At 40.8% G+C, this 19,639-nt stretch overlaps 1 non-coding gene across 1 annotated transcript; it reads left to right on the forward strand.

Annotated features, from left to right (window-relative positions):
* Window positions 1-19,271: 19,271 nt before the first annotated feature.
* Window positions 19,272-19,371, forward strand: LOC124099292 (small nucleolar RNA U13). Its single transcript, XR_006853922.1, has one exon. It is a non-coding gene; the product is annotated as a small nucleolar RNA U13 (small nucleolar RNA).
* The last annotated feature ends 268 nt before the right edge of the window (window positions 19,372-19,639 follow it).

The following is a 19,639-nucleotide window of genomic DNA, read 5'->3' on the forward strand; positions in this document are numbered from 1 at the left end:
TTTATGGCATATTATTTTTGAGAAAACTAAACTCAAATATGAGGGCTTTGGGGATTAATTCAATCCTCTTAAGTGATTTATGGCTCTGTACTCTTTCTACTCCAGGCAAGAATTACTTCACACAATCAAAATTTTCTTTACTTATAAAATACTTCCTGTTTCCTGGCATTCTTAAAATTATAAAAATATACATTAAAAATAGGAAAAGCAAAGCACTAACTCCTTTTTGACCCTTCTTTCAGCATCATGCCTCTCTCCAAAGATATCCAGTCTCTCTCTCTCTACAGATCTTCAAGATCATCTTCTGCATTTAAATGTACATATATTTGCAGGTCGCACTTCTAAACGGAATGCCAGTGTTTGCCTAGGCATCTTTCCTGGGCATTCATAAATTATTGTCAACAAGATGGGAGAACTGATGTCCTGGGTTAGAAGGGATAAGAATATTGCAAAGAAAACCCTAGTGATTCAAGGGACAACTACAATCTGGATGGAAAGATGTTCGATGAGAATCCTAGTTCCTTGAACTTGTCCTAGACTGCAGCAAGTCCTTACCTGTGTGAGACATTCAAAGCTTGGAAACAGAGAGGCCACAGTCACCAGGTGGGATCCTTGGCGTACCAGTCAGTCCTGCCTGGAGGACCAGCATGCCACTTGGCTCAAGGGCTGGGGGCTGAGACATGGACCTAAATGACCCAGACACAAATGGAGAAAGCTCAGCAATGAAACCAGTTGTGTGGTTTAAGCTGACTCCAAAGAGATTGGTGAGATTCGCTACTAAGCATAGCACGGATCACACATGAAGGACAGGCTGTGGTCTGTAGTGCTACGGCTAGTGCTGTGGTTGGATGCGGTTTGTCCCTCAGGGGTTCAGGTACTGGCAGTCTGGTCCTCAGTATAGTGATGCTGGGAGGTGGCAGAACCTTTAAGAGGAGGAGCCTAGAGGGAAGGAATTGGAGTATTAGGGGTACTGCCCTCAGAGGGTTTCCTATGGGACCCTGGTTAGATCCTTTTTTATGTTTTTTTTTTTTTTTAATTTTTTTTAGTTGTCAATGGATGTTTATTTTATTTACTTATATGCAATGTTGAGAATCGAACCCAGTGCCCCACACGTGCTAGGCAAGCGCTCCACTGCTGAGCCACAACTCTAGCCACTGGTTAGTTCTTCTGAGAGGTTCAGTATGAAAAACCAAGCCTAGCCCTTCCTTGCTCTCTGGCTTCCTGTCTTGTCATGGGATCTATCCCTCTCACTCATGCCCCTGCCACTGAGATTCCATTTGCAACAAAGTCTTCACTAGAGCTAGCCAATTCTGGCAAGTGGGCTTTGAAGCCCCCCACCCAAACTGGGAGCAAAATAAACTTCTCTATAAAGTATCTAGCCTCAGGTATTTTGTTATAGTAATAGAAAGTGGATTAATTCATAGAGTTCCAACTGAATCAGATTTCCCTTCTACTCCTTGGATAGTAGTGGGAGAAACAAATATCAAATCTGGGAATCCTGCCATTTTATGGCTGCTTTTGGAACAAAAAATGCTTTTTTTTTTTCCCTTCAACTCCTTGGAAATAGGACTTCCCCAGCATATAGTAGGACTCATGCATGATCCATGACAGTGTGTTGGACACAGTGCCTTAGAGCTAGACTGCCCTTTCTTCAGATTCTGGTGATCTTCTACCTCTTGGTGCTTCCAAGTTTGTCGTGTATGTGTGTGTGTGTGTGTGTGTGTGGTGTGTGTGTGTTGTGTGTGCTTCCTTACTCTTCCCTTACATCTCTTTTCCTTCTTTGTGCATCTGAAACAGAACATCTGAATGTAGATCTTTTTTTCTCATACATATTTTGGCATTGAGGATAATAATTTCCCTCATCAGCAATCCACCCTTCTAAAGGGTACCACTCAGTGGCCTTAGCCTAGATTTGTTCCTTGGGGGAAGCCCACTTTTCTTCTGGGTGCTGCGAGCTGTCCTCTGTCGAGGCTCATTTTGGGGAGCAGTGTCCTTATAGTACTTGTTTCCCTGTGACAAAGAGGAGCTAGAACAAAGCTGAAGGTCGGCCTCCAACGCGGCCTCCAGCTGGCCTCAGCCTCCCACCTGCAGGGGGGTGGTTGACGGGTACCCAAGTGCCCACTCACTCCCAGATGCAGAGAAGCCACTTCAGCTCAGCCTTGTGGTACCTGATGGAAGAAGGCAGCTAATTCACGCAGCCTCTATTGATCTTTGCCATCTTCTCCGTTCCTCTGACTCCCTCCTTTTCCCTGGAGAAAGAGTTAGGAAACTAGCTAACAATCCTTGAAGCCAAACCAAGTTTCTGAATTTATTGCATTGCTAAAATAGTGGAAAAGAAATAAAAAGTTGGGCCTCAAAAAAATATCACATGGAAGCAAATTATGTTCCCGTCTGTCTGTGGAGCACTCTGGCAAATCCATACCTTCAGGGATATAACAAATGCTGAGAAAGGAGGGTTTTTGATGTTAAGAAAATAATGGGCTGGCTGCTACGACTGAGAATCTTTCTCCACCAGACTAATTAGACAGTTCAGGAAATAGAAGGAGGATCTGGTATTTGTCTGACACCCTGCGCAAAATAATCCAATAGTCCAAAGTAATTACGGGTGACATAGCTTGATGAGAATACAATAAAGAGTTCCAAATTCACAAAACATTAACAATTAAGGAGTGCTTATTCATTTTCCAAAACAATTGTACATTCTTATGCTGCTTAAATATATTGGATGTGGCTGAAAATGAATAAGCCAGAAGCAGCAGAGGTTTCCACACTAATGATTTTTAGACTTGAATACAAATCCCTCAGCCTGTGCAGCCAGGTGAACCCTCAGAACCAAGGACATGACAGCTATGCCATTGCTCAAGATCATGAGCCAAATCAGAGTTGGCTTTTGTATTTGAAATTGATGTTGCTGGAAACTTTTAACCACAAACGCTAATGAAAATTATATCTCCTCGAATCCCAGTAAAGTTATTAAAAGATACTAAATTAAATTCCCGATTCTAGACATCGACTTGTCTACTCGTGGAACACTGAAAAAAGCACCAGACAGGTAGACTTTCTTCGCCCAGGCTCATGCACGAGGGCAGTGGTATGAACTGGCATTTCCTGGGAGCTTATGAAAAATAAAGAGTGGGTCTAACTCCTTCAGCAGATCTTGAGGAGGATATAGACCCCTAAAACTTGTTTTAAGCTAATGAGATTTTTAAATTTATTTTTCCCTATTTTTATTGCTGCATTATGATTATACCTAGAAGTGAGATCTCTTGTTACATATTCATATATGCACACAGTATAACAATATAATAAGGTCAATATAATTCCCCAGTATTTCTACTGTTTTAGTTAGCTTTTCATCACTGTGACCAAAAGACCTAGAAAGAACAACACAGAGAAGGAAAAGTTTATTTGGGCTCATGGTTTCAAAAGTCCAGATTATGATTAACTGACTCCATTGCTCTGGATCCAAGGTGAGGTAGAACATCTTGGCAGAGGGAAGCAGCTCAGTACATGACATCCGGGGAGGGGAGAGATAGATAGATAGAAGGAGAGAGATAGAGAGAGAGAGAGAGAGAGAGAGAGAGAGAGAGAGAGAGAGAGAGAGAGAGAGACCAAACAAAATATCAATCTCAAAGGCAAACCCCCAGTGACCTACCTCCTCCAGCCACACCCTACCTATCTACAGTTACCATCCAAGTCAATCCGTTCAAGTGGATTAATCCACTCATTAGGTTACAGTTCTTATAATCTAATCATTTCACCTCTGAACATTCTTGCACTGTCTCACACGTGAGCTTTTGGAGGACACTTTATATCCAAACCATAAAATCCCCTTTTCCTCCTCAACTCCTTCCCCCTGGTCCTTTTCCTCTATTCTACTGGTCTTCCTTCAATTTTCACGAGACCCCCACTCTTACTTTTCTTTTTGTCTAATTTCTACAGATGTGGGAAAACACACAACCCTTAACTTTCTGAGTTTGGCTTATTTTGCTTAACATAATGGCCTCGAGTTCCATTTGTTTTCCTACAAATGACATAATCTAATTCTTCTTTATGGCAGGATAAAACACCATTGTGTATATACCCTCTAAAACTTTACCAAGCTCCCTGATTCCACAGAACACCAATATGGGAGAACCTCTAACAGTAAAAACTGTAAGTTTTGAAATCAACAGACGTTTTAGATCTAGAGTCCAGCCTTGTGTAAACTTGAGCAAGCTGTTCTCTGAACTTCAGTTTTCTTGACTTTTCTGTGCCTTACTGTGTTATTGTGAGGATTAAGCTAACAGCGTGCACTAACTGTTGTCTCAGTACTTGCCACCTAGTGAATGATCGATAAATACAATTTACTACATCAGGCTTCTCAGGCTGCCATAACAAAGCACCACAGACTGGTGGCTTAAACAAGAGGCGTATTATCCCACAGTTCTGGAGCCTGGAAGTTAGAGTGTTGGCAAATTGGGTTTCTCCTAAGGCCTACCTCTTTGCCTTGCAGATGGTCACCTTTTTGCTGCATCTTCCCATGGCCGTAACCTTTTTGCATAGCCATCTGCATCTCTTCCTCCTCTTGTGAGGATATCAGTTCTATTGGATTAGGGACCCATCCTGTGACCCCCATTTAACTTTAATTATCTACTTAAAAGCCCTCTTTCCAAATACAGTAACATTGGAGGCTAAGGCGTCAACCTATCGATTTTGTGGGGAATGCAATCCAGTCTTACCACATTCCCCTTCGTCCTAACTCCCCCCACCCCTTCTCCTCTTGTCAACATCTGCAATAGTTTATGCTGGAGCTATCTTTAGCTCAAAAGAATGCTTTTACCATTCTTATTTGATAAAAATCACTGGATGAAAGTAAGGATGAGGGTCGGTGGGGTGGGAGTGGTTTTTTGTTTTTTTGTTTTTTTTTGCATAAGGAACCAGCTTTTACAGGACACCAGATCCCAGGACTCCAGACTCAAAATATAACACCGACTGGACTCTGAGCTAAAGGGTTTGATTGCTTTTGAGTTTCAATTTCATTTCTTGAAAGTTTCAATTTCATTTAAAAAAAATAAAATAAAAGACTGATCCAGATGGAGAGGCATAGAATTCTCCTGCGTCCAAATTCTGAGTCCTTACGTGTCCAGGTTTTGGGTCACAGCAGAATAAAGTCAATCAATGGATAAAAAGATAGCCTTTTGAATTTCTTCAGTGAAAGCTTAGCTTCGTGGCACACGGTTTCCTGGTGGAGTGGGTACTTAGCACCTATTTTTAGAGACTGTAGGACTCAGTCTCAGACATGTGAGGTTCCCTCCTAGGCGTGCTGCTACTTTTCTGTTTCCCACTCAGCTCCTTCATGATTGCATACAGAGCGCCCCAGAAGCTGGCAGTCTCCTCATAGAATCTGTGATGTGATTTTTTTTTTTATCCTGGTGTTCTGTGGCAGCTCCCGGCTGTCTTGGAATATGTCTTTTATGTCCCTGGCAACACTCTGAAATGAGTCAGTCCATGAATCACTCAAGATGAAGCTAGAAACTTCAAGCGTTGCTCTCTTATGCATATTAAAATGAATGAAATTTTCTGTCCTAGATGATAAATTTCACCATTTTTCTAATTTCTCTTATGTTCTTTCCCCATGAAACTGGGAAACCTATATATGGATGTACCTGATGGTACATATGTACATTTCTCCACTTGATTTAAACTATGAGTCATTTTGATGACTCTGAATTTTAAGTAACACATGGAATGGGGAAAGCTGGTAAGAGTTACTTATTTATAATAATGTGACGAACGTTTTTCTTTGATAACTTAAACAGAGGTTAGGCTTCAGCTATGAATACTCTGATGTGTTATTTTCAGGACCATCCTGAACACTCAAGCAATCAAAAGACCCACATGCTTTGCCCCTCTCTTTTTGTCTCACACTTGGGGAAGGTGCTATATGGTTAAATCTTACAATGACAGGGTTCGAGCTCTTAGCGTCTCTGAATCCAATCATCTCACTTTTCTTCAACTTAAATTAAACCAAAGTCAAACCACATTTACCACTGGCCTCTCACAGAGCACAGTTGATTGCGCCTGGGCTCAGCTGCGTGACTTGCTTTGATCACCATTGTTATGGTTTGGATAGGAGGTGTTCCCAGTGATAATGTGGAAATGTTCAGAAGTGAAATGATCAGATTATGAAAGCTGTAATGCAATCAGCAAATTCATTCATTTGATGAATTAATAATTTGAAAGGACTACTAGCTGGGTGGTAACTGTGGGCAGGTGGGGCATGGCTGGAGGAGGGGGTATGCCCTTGGAAGTTCTCTCCTTCTCTCTCTCTGTATCTCTTTCTCTCCTCTCTGGCCACCATGAGCTGAATAGCTTTTCTCCACCACTCCCTTCTGTCACAATGTTTTGCCCCACCTCAGGCTTACGGTAATGGTGCTGTTCAACCATAGACTGAACTTCTAAAACTGTGAGCCCAGGTAAACTTTTCCTCCTCTAAATTGTTATTGTCACACATTTTGGTCACATTGATGAAAAGCTGATTAACACAGACCATATGGTAACAGGCACAGTGCAAGGAGAATCTTGGAAATTGCCTGTGCACTTGGGCTATTCTCATGCACTTGTGCTAGTACATGGAGAAGAATGTGTCTGGCCTAGCCCATTGGCTCTAGGAATGCTAAATGAGACATGTGACCAAAATTTCCCCAGCAAAAGCTTTGCCAGCCCAAGCCTAGAGCAGAGCTCCCCAACTGACCTGCAGATAATTGAGTTCAGCCAAAATCAGCAGAGTCGCCCAGTCCAGCCCAGCCTAGATCAGCCACACTCTGGGCAACTCACAGATATGCCAGCTACAAAAAAGAAATGATCGTCATTTATAATTTATTGCATTTTTGGGATGGTGCACGATGCAGAATTTTTGTAGAAATAGCTCATACGTTAGATTTTGTCACTTGCTTGTGATTTCTGCGAAACCTCTATTTGAAAAATTCTTTTTAATTGTTGCAGTTTATAATAAGAGTAATAATTATTGCAGCACAGTACTTCAAGACCAGGAGTATATCCAGCATCCAATAACATTTAACCAACTATTTCAGCAATCCTTCATGATTCTATGATAATTCTATGATATCACAATTCTGTGATATTGAGAATTAAAAACTAGATTTTTAAATTATTCCTTCCACATTGATCAGTAGTTAAGTGTGCGTTGTAAAGAGCATTCCCTTTCCCTACTTTCCGATTGGTACTAGTATAAATTCCTGGGTTCTCTTTTAGTCAATAGGCTATAATCCATTGTTGCCCTTATTCTTTTTTGATGCTCAAATTGTTCCAGGTTTGGCCAGTGAGAGCACTGTCAAATCAACTTCTGTGTTCTTTAAGCACTTCCTGCCTTTTGGCAGTATAAAATATTCCTATTGCTGGATTTAACTTGCTAATATTGTGTTAAAGACCTTGTACTTTTGTCCACAAGGGATATTGATCTGTACTTTTCATATAATGTTCTCTTCATTTTTTGGTATCAGAGTATTGGCCTCATAATATGAATTAGGAAGAGCTACCATCGCTTCTATTTTTCTGAATAATTTGTGTGAAACTGGTATTATTTCTTTTTTAACTTTTTTCACAATATCTTTTATATATATATATATATATATATATATATATATATATATATATATTTACTTATTTTTACATGGTGCTGAGGATTGAACCCAGGGCTTCACACCACTAGGTGAGCACTCTACCGCTGAGCCACAACCCCAGACCCTCTTTTTTAACTTTTTGATAGATTTCATTGGGGAAATCATCTGAGACTAGAATGACTTTTGTAGGAAGGTTGTTAACTATAAATTTAACTTATTTAATAGATATCAGTCTATTCAATTATTAATTTCTTCTTGAGTAAGTTTGGGGGACTTTATGTCTTTCTAATTTGTTAATGAAACATTTGGAATATTGTTCTTCATTCCTCCATTGATCTTCTAATGTCTGTGAGATATGTAGTGATGTCACCTCTTTCATTCCTGATACTAAAGATTCACATCTTCTTTCTTTTTTTCTTGATTAGTTTAGCTAAGGGTTTATCGCTTTAGCGGTTACAGGATACTAAAGACCATGGTTACAGGATACTAAAGCGGCATAGCCTATTTGTGGAAACAGCATGACTCATCAGAGTCACAGTATGAAGAGGGCAACATGGCAGATCAGCTAAAAAGCAAGCAGGGGCTGATTGTGAAGAGTCTTTATTCTGTTAGGATGTTGAATAGTATCACGAAGACTGAGGTTACCAGCCAGGGTCCTGAGAAGAAACAGATGGCACTTTTTGAAAGGGGCAAAGTAAATTTAAAAATGGAACCTTTCAACAGGTGGGAAGAATTGAGAAAAATGAACAAGGGATGATAAGTGCCGGGGCCAGTAACAGCAGGAGGCTGCCACCTCCGCTGGGATTGCAGAGGTAGGTGGAAGAGTAATTACTGGACCCAACAGCTGTGGTTGTAGGGAATGACTCTCAAAGTGTGTTTTTGGTAGAAGATCGTCATTGCAACATGTTCCCTAGATACAGAATCGTTGACATAATTTGGAGGGCCCAGTGCAAAAATGAAAACAAGGACTCTTTATTCAAAAATCAGTGAGAATTTCAAGATGATGTCACAATATAAAATAAATGTGCAGACTGTTTGAGCAGACTCTGTGACTGGACAGGTTGAAGCCCATGAAGCTGGCTTTGACTGGTAGGAAAGAAATTGAAAGAAAAACTAGCCTAAACTACTCTCTCTATAAGTCTTTTGACCTCTGACAGTATGCACACCTGAGTTGCAAATTGGAACAGTTGCAAACTGGTTGAGGCAGCCCATAATGGTAAGCTCCTGGTTGGGAACATGAACATTGAATTTGGAGGAGCAAACAGAGAATATCTGGCTCAGCTATGGAAAGCCATTAAAGATTAGTAAGCAGAATGACATGTCCAATTTATTTTTAGGAAGAACTTTTTGGCAGCAGTGTTAAGGATGGATTGGAGAGCCTGCAGGCAGAAAGACCAATTAAGAGGCTATTAGCTAGTTCCATGGTTGCTTACCTTCCCATCCCCTTCCCAATACAACTCACAGTAAGAAATACATTTTTTATTTATATTGGTAACCAGGAGCATATACATACATATAAAGGAAACCCACAGTCTATGAAACAACATAAACCCTTACTTGATGAAATACTTAACTTTATTAGAAGCAAAATGATCTGATTTTATTTAAAAATGCTGATTCCAACCATGAAGCTGATTCTATGAGTCACTAATGAGTCATAGTTTAGGGCTTAAAAAACTTTCATCTAACGAGTTTGGAAGGCAAAGTAATGTCCCTGCCCCAAAGATGTCTGTATCCTAATTCAGGGAACCTGGAATATGGTACCTCACATAGCAAAGGGGTCTAGATGACATGATTGTGTTAAGGTTCTTGAAATGGGGAGATAATCCCAGATTATCCAGCAGGGTCCAAAGTGTTCATGAAAGTACTTATAAGTAAACAAAGAGGCAGGAAAGTCAGTGTGAGAAGATGTGATGGAGAAATCAGGGAGAAATCAACTACCATCCGTGGAGGAAGGGCCCACTAGCCAAAAGAGATGGACAACCTCAGAAGAAAAAGGTCAAGAAGAGGATTTTGTCCTGCTCCAAAAGCAATGCAGCCCTTCTGACACCTTGAATTTTAGTCCAGAGAAACTTGTAGAACTTCTGACCTCCAGAACCGTGAGATAAAAAATGCATGTGGCTAAACTGTCAAGTTTGTGGTTATTTGTCACAACAGCAATAAGAAGTTACTACAGAGAGAGCTGAAGAGAGTTGGAATGCAGCAACATCAGTGTGGGGAGAGATGTGGACAAGGAGGTGTGCTATTCTTGTGGGATCCCTTCTTCCAGAGCTGAGTAGGGTCCCAGTCTTCTCTCAGAGTGGAGGACCACAGCCCCAAGACAAAGCACAATTTTTCTTTTCCAAGTGCTATATATTCCTGGGAAAGTTAGAGAATGCGTAATGAAGACTTAGGTGGAGATAAAAACTAGCATATGCTAATGACATGAATGTATGGATTCAGGGCAGTTAAATTGAATATGCAATAAACCTGTAAACTGTTCTGGAAAAAAATGGAAGAAGCCCCCTACATGGGTTCTTTCCTCAGCCCTAGCTGCTAGAGGAGGCTAATTGAATCAACCCAGCTCTCAGAGATGACTCTTGGTTGTATCTAAAATCCACCAAGCAAAGCAAAATATATTGAATTTTTTAGAAGTGAAAGAAGTTGCTGCTCTGACATAGAAGTGAAACTAGAAGATAAGCTATTTTTATAAAAGGGGCAGACCAGCAACTGAGTTAGTGCAAGGTTGGTTGCATCAGTTTTGAATGATGGACAGGAGAATCAGCAATTCTGATTCTCAGTAGATGTTATAAGAATATCATTCCATTCACATTGAAAAATATAGTTGTTCTGAAAGCACAAATCACCTGGGAAACAAATCTGACAAAACCTAGAAAGTTTAATTGTAAATAAATAATTTACAATGGTAATAGGTTTCCTTAAAAACACAAAGACGTGCAAAACCTTTACATAGAAAATGATAAAGCTTTATAAGAAAGACTTAAGATCTAATAAATGAAAAGTTATTCCATGTTTGTGGATGGGATGACTATTTTAAAGATTCCAAATCTCTCCTTGCCACACCAAAATTATTCCATACATTCAGAGCAATGGAAATCAACACTTTAATAAATGTGTGAATATGTATGAGTAAGTCATGTGTCATGTGTGTGTGTGTGTGTGTGTGTGTAGGGTGGGAAATTTGACAAGTTCCAAAGTAACCGTGGAAGAGCTAAGTGTTGAGAATTGCTAGGGCTTTTGGAAGTGTTGGCCCCTCAGATGTCCTCCCTTATTAAAAGGCTCTGTGTGATCTAAGACCAGGAAAAGACACAACTAAGAGGGCAGAACAGCAGCAGATCATGACCCGTGTGATGCTGGCCTATGACTGAGGGGACATTACGGTTCCGAGGGAATGAACTCTCCAGTAAATGGCAATGAGAAAACCGACTGTCAACATGAAAAGACGTACAATCACACGCCAAATGTGAAAAGAAAACATACGAACTTTTAGAAGAAAACCGGAAGATTGCTTTATAATATCGAGATAGAAATAAGGTCAAAGGTATATTCACAAAACAGAAAGGAAAACATGGAATGATTTAATTGTACTGAAATTTGAAGCTTAAGTCCAGAAAAAGACATGATAATCACATGGGAAAAAAATAACCAAATCCTGATAGAGTAATTTTAAAAACAGATATCAAGGAATATTATTCAAGATCTATAAATAACTCTTAAAAGCCAACTCTCAAAACCAAGGATTCTCTGAAATAAAAAGGTTTATTGGACTGTCCCAGTCAGAAAAAGGACCAGGTTCCCGCAAATTCCAGCAGCAGGGCGAGGTAGCGGTTGGGAATATGTCCACTGGGCTTCAATGCTAAGAGCATTTTTATACAGTGGATGGTGATATATTTATCCAAGGAAGAACTATATGAGAGGTAAAAATTAATTCACCGGGGGATTGGGGATGTGGCTCAGTGGTAGATCATGTACCAAATATGTGCAAGGACCAGGTTCCCTCCCCAGGGCTCGCAGACACACACACACACACACACTAACCAGAGCTTCATGTATTATCATAGACAAACCTCAAAAAACATAATATTGAACCAGAAAATAAAGTTATAATAAAATACATGTTTTTCATGTAGTAAAATATGTATTAGTAATGGAGCACGCAAAGCAATCCTACATTATTTATATGTGCAAACATGTATGCAAGTATTATAAAAGCATATATGAGAAAGGTGACAACAAAACTCAGGACGATGGTTGGGTCCAGGAAAGGGGGTAGATGGGAATACATGGGAGGATGCATCTATAATGCTTGATTTATACTTTGTACTCATTTGCCCTTTTTATTACTTTTTTTTTGTATGCTTGAAATTTTTTATTTAAAAGAGTCAAGCTCTTCAGTATGGCAATAAAGCTGAGCATGAGCTTCCCCCCTCGTAGGCTGTTTGCCGGCCTTGGAGTCCTCCCCATCTACCACTCTCCATGTACCACTGGGCTCGGCTCTAGAGGTGCCAACGTTCAAGGTTATTTCCTGAATTTATTTCTTCTCACAGGCCCATGCCTTTGCCTGGGCTTGGCTTTCTGCTGGACTTACAGGGAAGCTAGTTCTCTTTCCAGATCCACTTTATCCTCTCTGGTGTGAAGGTTGCTTATTGTTTGATACCTGATGTTCTCTAGCCTGCTGTTCCTAGGACTCACTGGAAGACTTTACTAAAATGCAGGCAGGGCCTGATTTCCAGGGCTGTGTGGGGCCCTGTCCTCAGGCAATGCTGAGGGGGCTGACTTCAGGTTACACTTGGAGTAGCCAAGATCTCATGATCCCACTTCCTGGGCAATGTGAGGAACTCTTGGCTTTGGACTCTCATAGCCTTCTCCACATTCCCTCCTTACAACATTCATCCTTACAACAGAACATTGTTCTTCTTCTTCTTCTTCTTTTTTTTTTTTATGAAACCATTTAGGGTCCTAATCTCTTCGGGTAGTAATCATACCCTGTACCTCATTGTGTTGCCCATACTTAGCATTCATTTGCTGAACATTTGAAACATTCTAATGTTGAAAGTATAATTGTATTTTGTACCTCAGGTGAAACCTTATTAAATCTATTAAAATGGTTCTGTTTAAACTGCATTTTATATCCCAGGCCAGTAGCAACAGGTAGATAGATCATGAAGGCATATCGTCTGCAGATCAGGCCTGAATAAATTCCTAATTACAGTATTCCATTGGTTGGAGGAACTGGAAACCTTTAAAAGGGTTCTGAACCCTTAGGGCAGAGAAACTTTCAGAGTTCAGGGGATTTAGTTACTTAGTCACAGGGCATGGAATTTGCTCTAAGCATTAAGATGGCTTATAAGAGGTTTGCAGAACTGTTCTAAGTATGCCCCTGAGAACGTGTAGATTGAAAGGGTAGATGAAGGCACCCTGAGATTATCTCTGATGGACTGGCCAAGGTTCCACCCCACAGAGTCTTCCTGTCCCACCTGCAGAGGCAGCCAGGCACAAGCAGGGGCAGAGCTGAGGCCAATCCCCCAGCTGCCACTCAGTAGTTATGGTATCTTGGACAACTTTGCTTCACCTTTCTGGGACTCAGGATGCCAGATTTAACAAATAAAATATTGCACAGGACATACTTATACTAAAAAGGCATACTTTGTTCATCCAAAAAATCAAATATAATTGGACATCCCGTAGTTCATTTGGCAAACTTAACTGGCCTTTTTCTCTTTGTGTCTAAAATGGAGATGATAATTACACCTACGTTGTAAAGTTGTGAGGATGAAAGACTTCATAGAAATAAAGTCTGTAAAATCGAGACCAGCATAGACTCCATGCTCCAGCATCGGGGTCAACACAAGTCAGTGCCTAGGAGAGCTTGTTCCCAGTGAGGTAAGAAGGACTCCAAAGCATGTGCTAATGAAGGAAGCAGAGAAGGAAAACTGTCTGCCACCTTTAGGTGGGGATCCAAGCTGAGCAAACTTGGTTGTAAAGTCAAAGAATGTTCTCATAAAACATCTGAAGAAATCCATCTGTGCATTGGGCATGCAACCCATTCTATACATTCCTCCTGCTTACAGACAGAGTGGCCTCCATTTTGTCCCAACCTGGCACTGCCACTGAGGAGCACATGAGTAACAAAATGTCCCAACCGTCTCTGTGGAGCCCTCTGGGTTCTTTCTTTGGATTAGTGAAGTACATTGGGGATTTTGCAGCCCTGGGGTTGCGTCAAAAAGGTCACTTTGCTGCTACTTCCTCACAGTCAAGGTCTGTGTCTTGACTGTGACGCAGACTGCTGGTGTAACACAAAATGTGAATGGGGGGTGGTCCCGTGAAATTGAAGAATGAAATCCAAGGACACAAGGGTGAAAGCAAAGGAACAGGATTTATTAGAGTAATACAAAGAGAAAAGCAGAGCTCCCAAAGAAGAAGGGTCCCAAGAGAGGTTGCCCAGGGTGTCTGTCGTCTAGGGGTTTTTATGGGTTTGATCTGTCCCTATAGGTGAATGGTGGGATATGGGATTCAGAAAGGGGACGGATCAACTCTCTCTATTCTGTTTTCTTCAGCAAAGAAAAAAGTGATCACTAGGAATTTATTAGCAAAGGAATGGGAATGGGGGGTCTGTTGGCACAAGAGGAAATAACTTTTACAGATGGTCTTGTCTAGGGGAACTGTCCTTGTGGCTTGGAGCAGCTGGGGTCAGAAGTCTGATTTCCCAATTTTCTCTTCCTCCTTTTCTTTTCCAAGACCTATTTCCTGGTTGCCTATGGGTGGTCTATCTTTCTGCCTTACTAGATTATAGTGAGTTCCAACTGCTCACCCTGATTCTGCTATTGGAGTTCCAGCTCCGAGGTCCGACCCTGGAGGTTTCAACAAAGCAGGCCCAGCCACTTGTCCTGCAAACTAAACAGAAAAATAATGATGTAAAGCAAGAAAGGAACTTTAACCAATATGTTCATTTGGGAAGGTAAAGTGAGATCAAGCATCTCAGCCTTGTCTTGGAACACAGATATGAGTTTGGGGTTTAAAGAGAAGAAGAATTGGGGCAATGGGTGAGGTATACATAACTGAATGGTCTGGGTCAAACTGTGGTCTGGTTGATCATTATCTCAGTTCTGGTTTGGTGAGGTGGCTCTAGAGAAGTCCCTATCACTTGAGGGGACAATCTCCATTTGCTGCTCAGGGTGTGTATAGATATAGTCCTGTGATCCTGGGAGGTGGAAATCAAGTCCCCAAGAGACAATTGTTCCTGCCTAGAGGGACAGTCTCATCATGAGGTGATCTGCTGCAAGGTTCTAGTATTCCAGGAATCTGTAGGGCAATGCCTGGAGACTTCTGGGCCCCACTCTATGGTCTGGAACAGGAAGCAATAAAAATTTGGCCATTGAATTTCTCTGTAAATCTTAAAAATATCTTACCTACTCTTAACTTTGTGTTCTCAGTCTTAAAGGGGACCAGATAGATTAGGTAAATTTAGGGCAAATAAATCTTGTATTACCAGTTTTTAGATGAACATACCTTAACATGATTAACATACCTATGTGCAGAGCTGAGAGGAATTTGAAGACAGATACAAAATGAAGGTAGAGGTGTCCAGCTTTATCCTGCTTTTAGTTACCCACTGGGCTTCTGCAACCCCAAGGGAAGAGAGTGCTTTTAGGAAAAGCAACTTCTAATTCTCTGCCATAATTCCAGTTCCCTCTCCCTCTCTCCTTTCCTCTGTGTGACTGCTAGAGATATTTCAAAATCCCAAACTGACCGTGCACTTTGAACGCTACTTAAAATTTTCTAACGGCTGTTTCCCACGGGATCAAATCCTCATTCCTCAGTCTGGTGTGACTCTCAAGAGGATCTCCCCATTCCCTTTCCAATCTCCATTCTCACTGGCCCTGCACCTCGGATCCCAATCCACATGTATACCCAAGTCTCTCCTGCCTCCCAGGCCTTTCTCAGCGGCTCTCTCTACCTGAAACCCCATCTCCTTTTGGTTCCTAATAAATATCCCTTCTCTGAAGTTCCATGTAAGATGGCCATCTCCAGAAACCCACCCGAGGCTCCAGGTCTTGATCTGCTCCTCTCACACTATATTCTAATTAGTTCATTCATACTGTTCTGCTTTCCCTCACAAAATAATATGTGCAGGTAAATTAATTTTTATCTCCACTTAAAGCTTCTAGTTAGTATTTAAAATCTCTTAATCAGAAACTGATATACCAGGGGTGGTTGGTGAATATCTGAGAATTCTGGCAGGAGTCCACAGCCCAGAGGGACTTTAGCAACTTAAAATACCTATACCTAAATCTGCTCTTGGGTAAGGGATATGTAAACGGATTTTTCACCTAGAGAACAATTGGGGTTCAACATATATGGTTGGCATCTCTGGCCTTCATGGGTAGAATAGAAAGCACCTGAGAGCTAAACCCCACTCCCTGGAGGATTCTGTCTTTGATTCAGTTGCTCTATTGTTGGGACACAGTCACAGTAGGGAAACTTTCTTGCAGCCTGTTTGTTGCAGTGTCTGAAAGAAAAGAGAGCAGAATTCCACCAAAATCACAGAAGGGGTCAGAGGGTTGGGATTTTTTTACTTGCTTTCTAATAAAAGTTGATTCATATTGCAAAATGTGGCCAAAGAGAAAGGTGTTCTCTCTCTCTCTCTCTCTTTCTCCCCACCCCTCTCTTTTTGCAGTGCTGGCCCTCCAACCCAGGGTCTCACACACACTAGGCAAGAGCTCTACCACTGAGCTACACCCCAGCTTCTTGCTCTCATTTTAATGTGACACCTGGTAGGCCAGTGGTTGGGCAGGAGGCATCTGTACCCTTCCAGGTACTGCCATCCGCCAAAAAGGACCTTGAAACCAAATTATTTTAGATCAGTGTGCAACACTTTATCAATCCATCTAAAGGGAGCTAGAGGCCCATATTAATCATCTTTGTGACTCCAGCTCCTACACTGCTTCTAGTTAACAGGGAGTATTCAGCTAAGAAAGAAGGTCAAAGACTCTGTGTTGGGCAGCTTTTTTGTTGCTATGACCCAACTAACTTGGAGAAGGCAAGGTTTATTTGGACTCCCAGTTTCAGAGGCTTCAATCCGTGGTCAGTTGGTTCCACTTGCTTTGGGCCTGAAGTAAGACAGAGCACCATGATGGAAGAGCATGGTGGAGGAAAGGGGCTCAGCTTATGGTAGCTGGGGATAGAGAGAGACAGAGAGGAAGGGGCCAGACACAGAAATAGTCTCCAAGGGCACAACCCCAGTGACTACTTCCTCCAACCATGCCCTCTTGCTGACAGTTTCCACCACCTCTCAGCAATCCATTCAGTCAATGGGTTAATCCACTGGTGAGATCAGAGTTCTCTTGATCAGGTCATTTCCCTGAAGCCCCCCTCTGGACATTGCTACACTGGGGGTCGAGACTTCAACACAAACTTTTCAGAGACATTCCAGATCCAAACCATAATAAGTCTCTTATTGCTGAGTCCGCTTTAAAATGTTGAGGACAAACTCAGTCACCTGATTAGAAAATACGATTGAGATAATCACCTATAAGAGATCAAGGGGAAATACACTTGGACATTTTTTTCCCCCTCTTGAAATTTATTCCACAAGAAATATCTTTACCATTTGAAAATTCACAATGCATATACATCAAAGGCGTTGAGGAAGCTTTAAAAGCTTCCTCTTGGGTGCTTCATCTTTGGGAATTCTTCCTCAACCCCCATAATCTCAGTCTAATTGTGAGAAAATGCTAAGCACACCGAGGAACATTCACAAAATACTTGAGTAGCATCTGTGATAACTAAGAAAAGACTGAGAAGCTGTCAAAGGTTGGAGGTGACTAAGGATTCTGAATGGGCTCCTGGGATAGGAGAAGGACATCAGTGGAAAAGCTGGAGAAATCAAAAGAATGCCTGAGTTGAGTTGTTTTTGACAAATGTTCCAATGGTTGTGAAAGATTTTAACTTTAGTGGAAACTGCATGGGAGGTATATGAGAACTCTGTCTACTATATTTATAACTTTTCTGCAAAACTCACATATTCCAGAGCAGCTTTATTTTAAAAAGAAATCTATTTTGTTTTATTTGAATTAAATTAAAATTGGAATCTAGAGCAACACGAGTGCTCGACCACAGAGCTACACCCTCAGCTGGAGAGATGTTTTTAAACAAAGATAAATATTTGACTGTCTTGATTTATCATAGAAGTAGATCAAAATCTTGGGTTTTGTTTCTGTTTTGTTGTTTTTTGTTTTTGTTTTGTTTTTGTGGTGCTAAGGGTCAAACTTGGGGCCTCATTCATTCTAGACAAACACTACTATTGAGCAACATCCCCAGCATGATATATTTTTTCTTGGTAAGAGAGCAGAAAATGGAAAGTTAAGCCACACGGTGCCAAACAGAACCACCCTCCACGTGGAAGCCCACACCCTCTGGATCTGATCCTGACCATCTGGCCCACATGGTTCCTATCCTGTGTTCAGCTTGGATACTGGACAAACTTTACCTATCTGTTACCTTATCTGGCTTTGCTGAAGGATGGCTAGCTATAGGGCAAAATCAGCTTTTGAGAAAGTGGGACAACCTCTTCAGGATTGAGTGTAAAAAACTAAAGGCACAGAGAATCACAAACCTCACAGCATCAAACTCTCTTTGACAAATATTAAAATAAAGAGCATGGCTTATTTCTCTCAAATGCCCACTACTGTACTTAGCACACTATTGGGGCACCATAAATATTTACTGAACTGTATTTTGCTGTGAGCCATTTCAGGATAGTACACACTTAGCTTGATGGGAAAATGACACAACCAAACTGTGGGTGAAGTTCAGTTTTTTTTTTTTTTTTTTTTTTTTTTTTTTTTGCTGTTGTTAGCTTTGGGCTCCTTATTTCAAGTCTGAGGTGGGGGACTAGAATTTACCTTATTAAGTAGGTCATTTTCAAGGTAGCTAGACAATTAAATGAGTATTTAATATTGTGCAATAAATGTTTACAAATTTATTTATTTTCTGATTTTAAATTAATGGTAAATCTATAGAAAGCATCACTATCACAAAAGTAGAAAGACAAAAAAAAAAAAAAAAAAAGCCATACCTTATAATCCCATAACGCAGAGGTAAATGACATTAATGTAATGGTGAATTTCCTTTGTATGTGTTATGGTTTCCATGTGAAGTATCCCCCCAGATCTCATGTGTGAGGTAACATGAGATCATTCAGAGGGGAAATGATTCGATTGTGAGAGCCTCAACATAATCAGTGAATTAATCACCTGATGGGATGAATTGAGTGATAATTAAAGGTAGGTAGGGTATGGCTGGAGGAGGTGAGGCATTGAGGGCCTGGTTTTAAGATACATATTTGTATCTAGCAAGTGGAGTCTCTCTCTCTCTCTCTTTCTCTCTGCTTCCTGATCATCAAGTGAGCTGACTCTTCCACCATGATGTTCTGCTTCACCTTGAGCCCAAGGAATGGAGCTGGCTGACTATGGACTGAGACCTCTGAAACTATGAGCCCTCAAATAAACTTTTCTCCTCTACAATTGGGCTGGTCTATTTAGTCACAGTAGTGAAAAAGCTGACTCAAACAGTATGGATGTATAGATTTATTTTTACATAACAAGAATGATACTATACAACCAACTTTTAAATTATTATTGCCAGATGCTTTTGTGGTCCCTAGGCATGATTGCTTTTTCTCACCACTGTAAGAGACGTGTCTCCATCAAACCTGCTATGATGTCAGCACATTACCTGTTTGACACAAAAAAAAAATAAGAAAAACAAATTATTTTTCTCATAATCAATTCTCTGATTTTATTATTTTTCAAAAATTTGTTTATTTATTTTTTTTAGGTGCTAGGGATCAAACCCAGAGCCTCACACTTACTAGGTAAATGCTCCACCATTGAGCACATCCCAAGCCCTGTTCTCTGATGTTAAAAATAGTAAGTAATTGTGTTAATACCCATGTGGCCCTCGCCATGAGGTTGGTGGAATTCTAGAGTTTTATGTATATTAACTTATTAATA

Source organism: Marmota monax, unplaced genomic scaffold (genome assembly GCF_021218885.2).
Source record: "Marmota monax isolate L192 unplaced genomic scaffold, Marmota_monax_Labrador192_F-V1.1 WCK01_AAM20220418_F8-fsc00011, whole genome shotgun sequence".
In the NCBI taxonomy this organism is placed as follows: Eukaryota; Metazoa; Chordata; class Mammalia; order Rodentia; family Sciuridae; genus Marmota; species Marmota monax.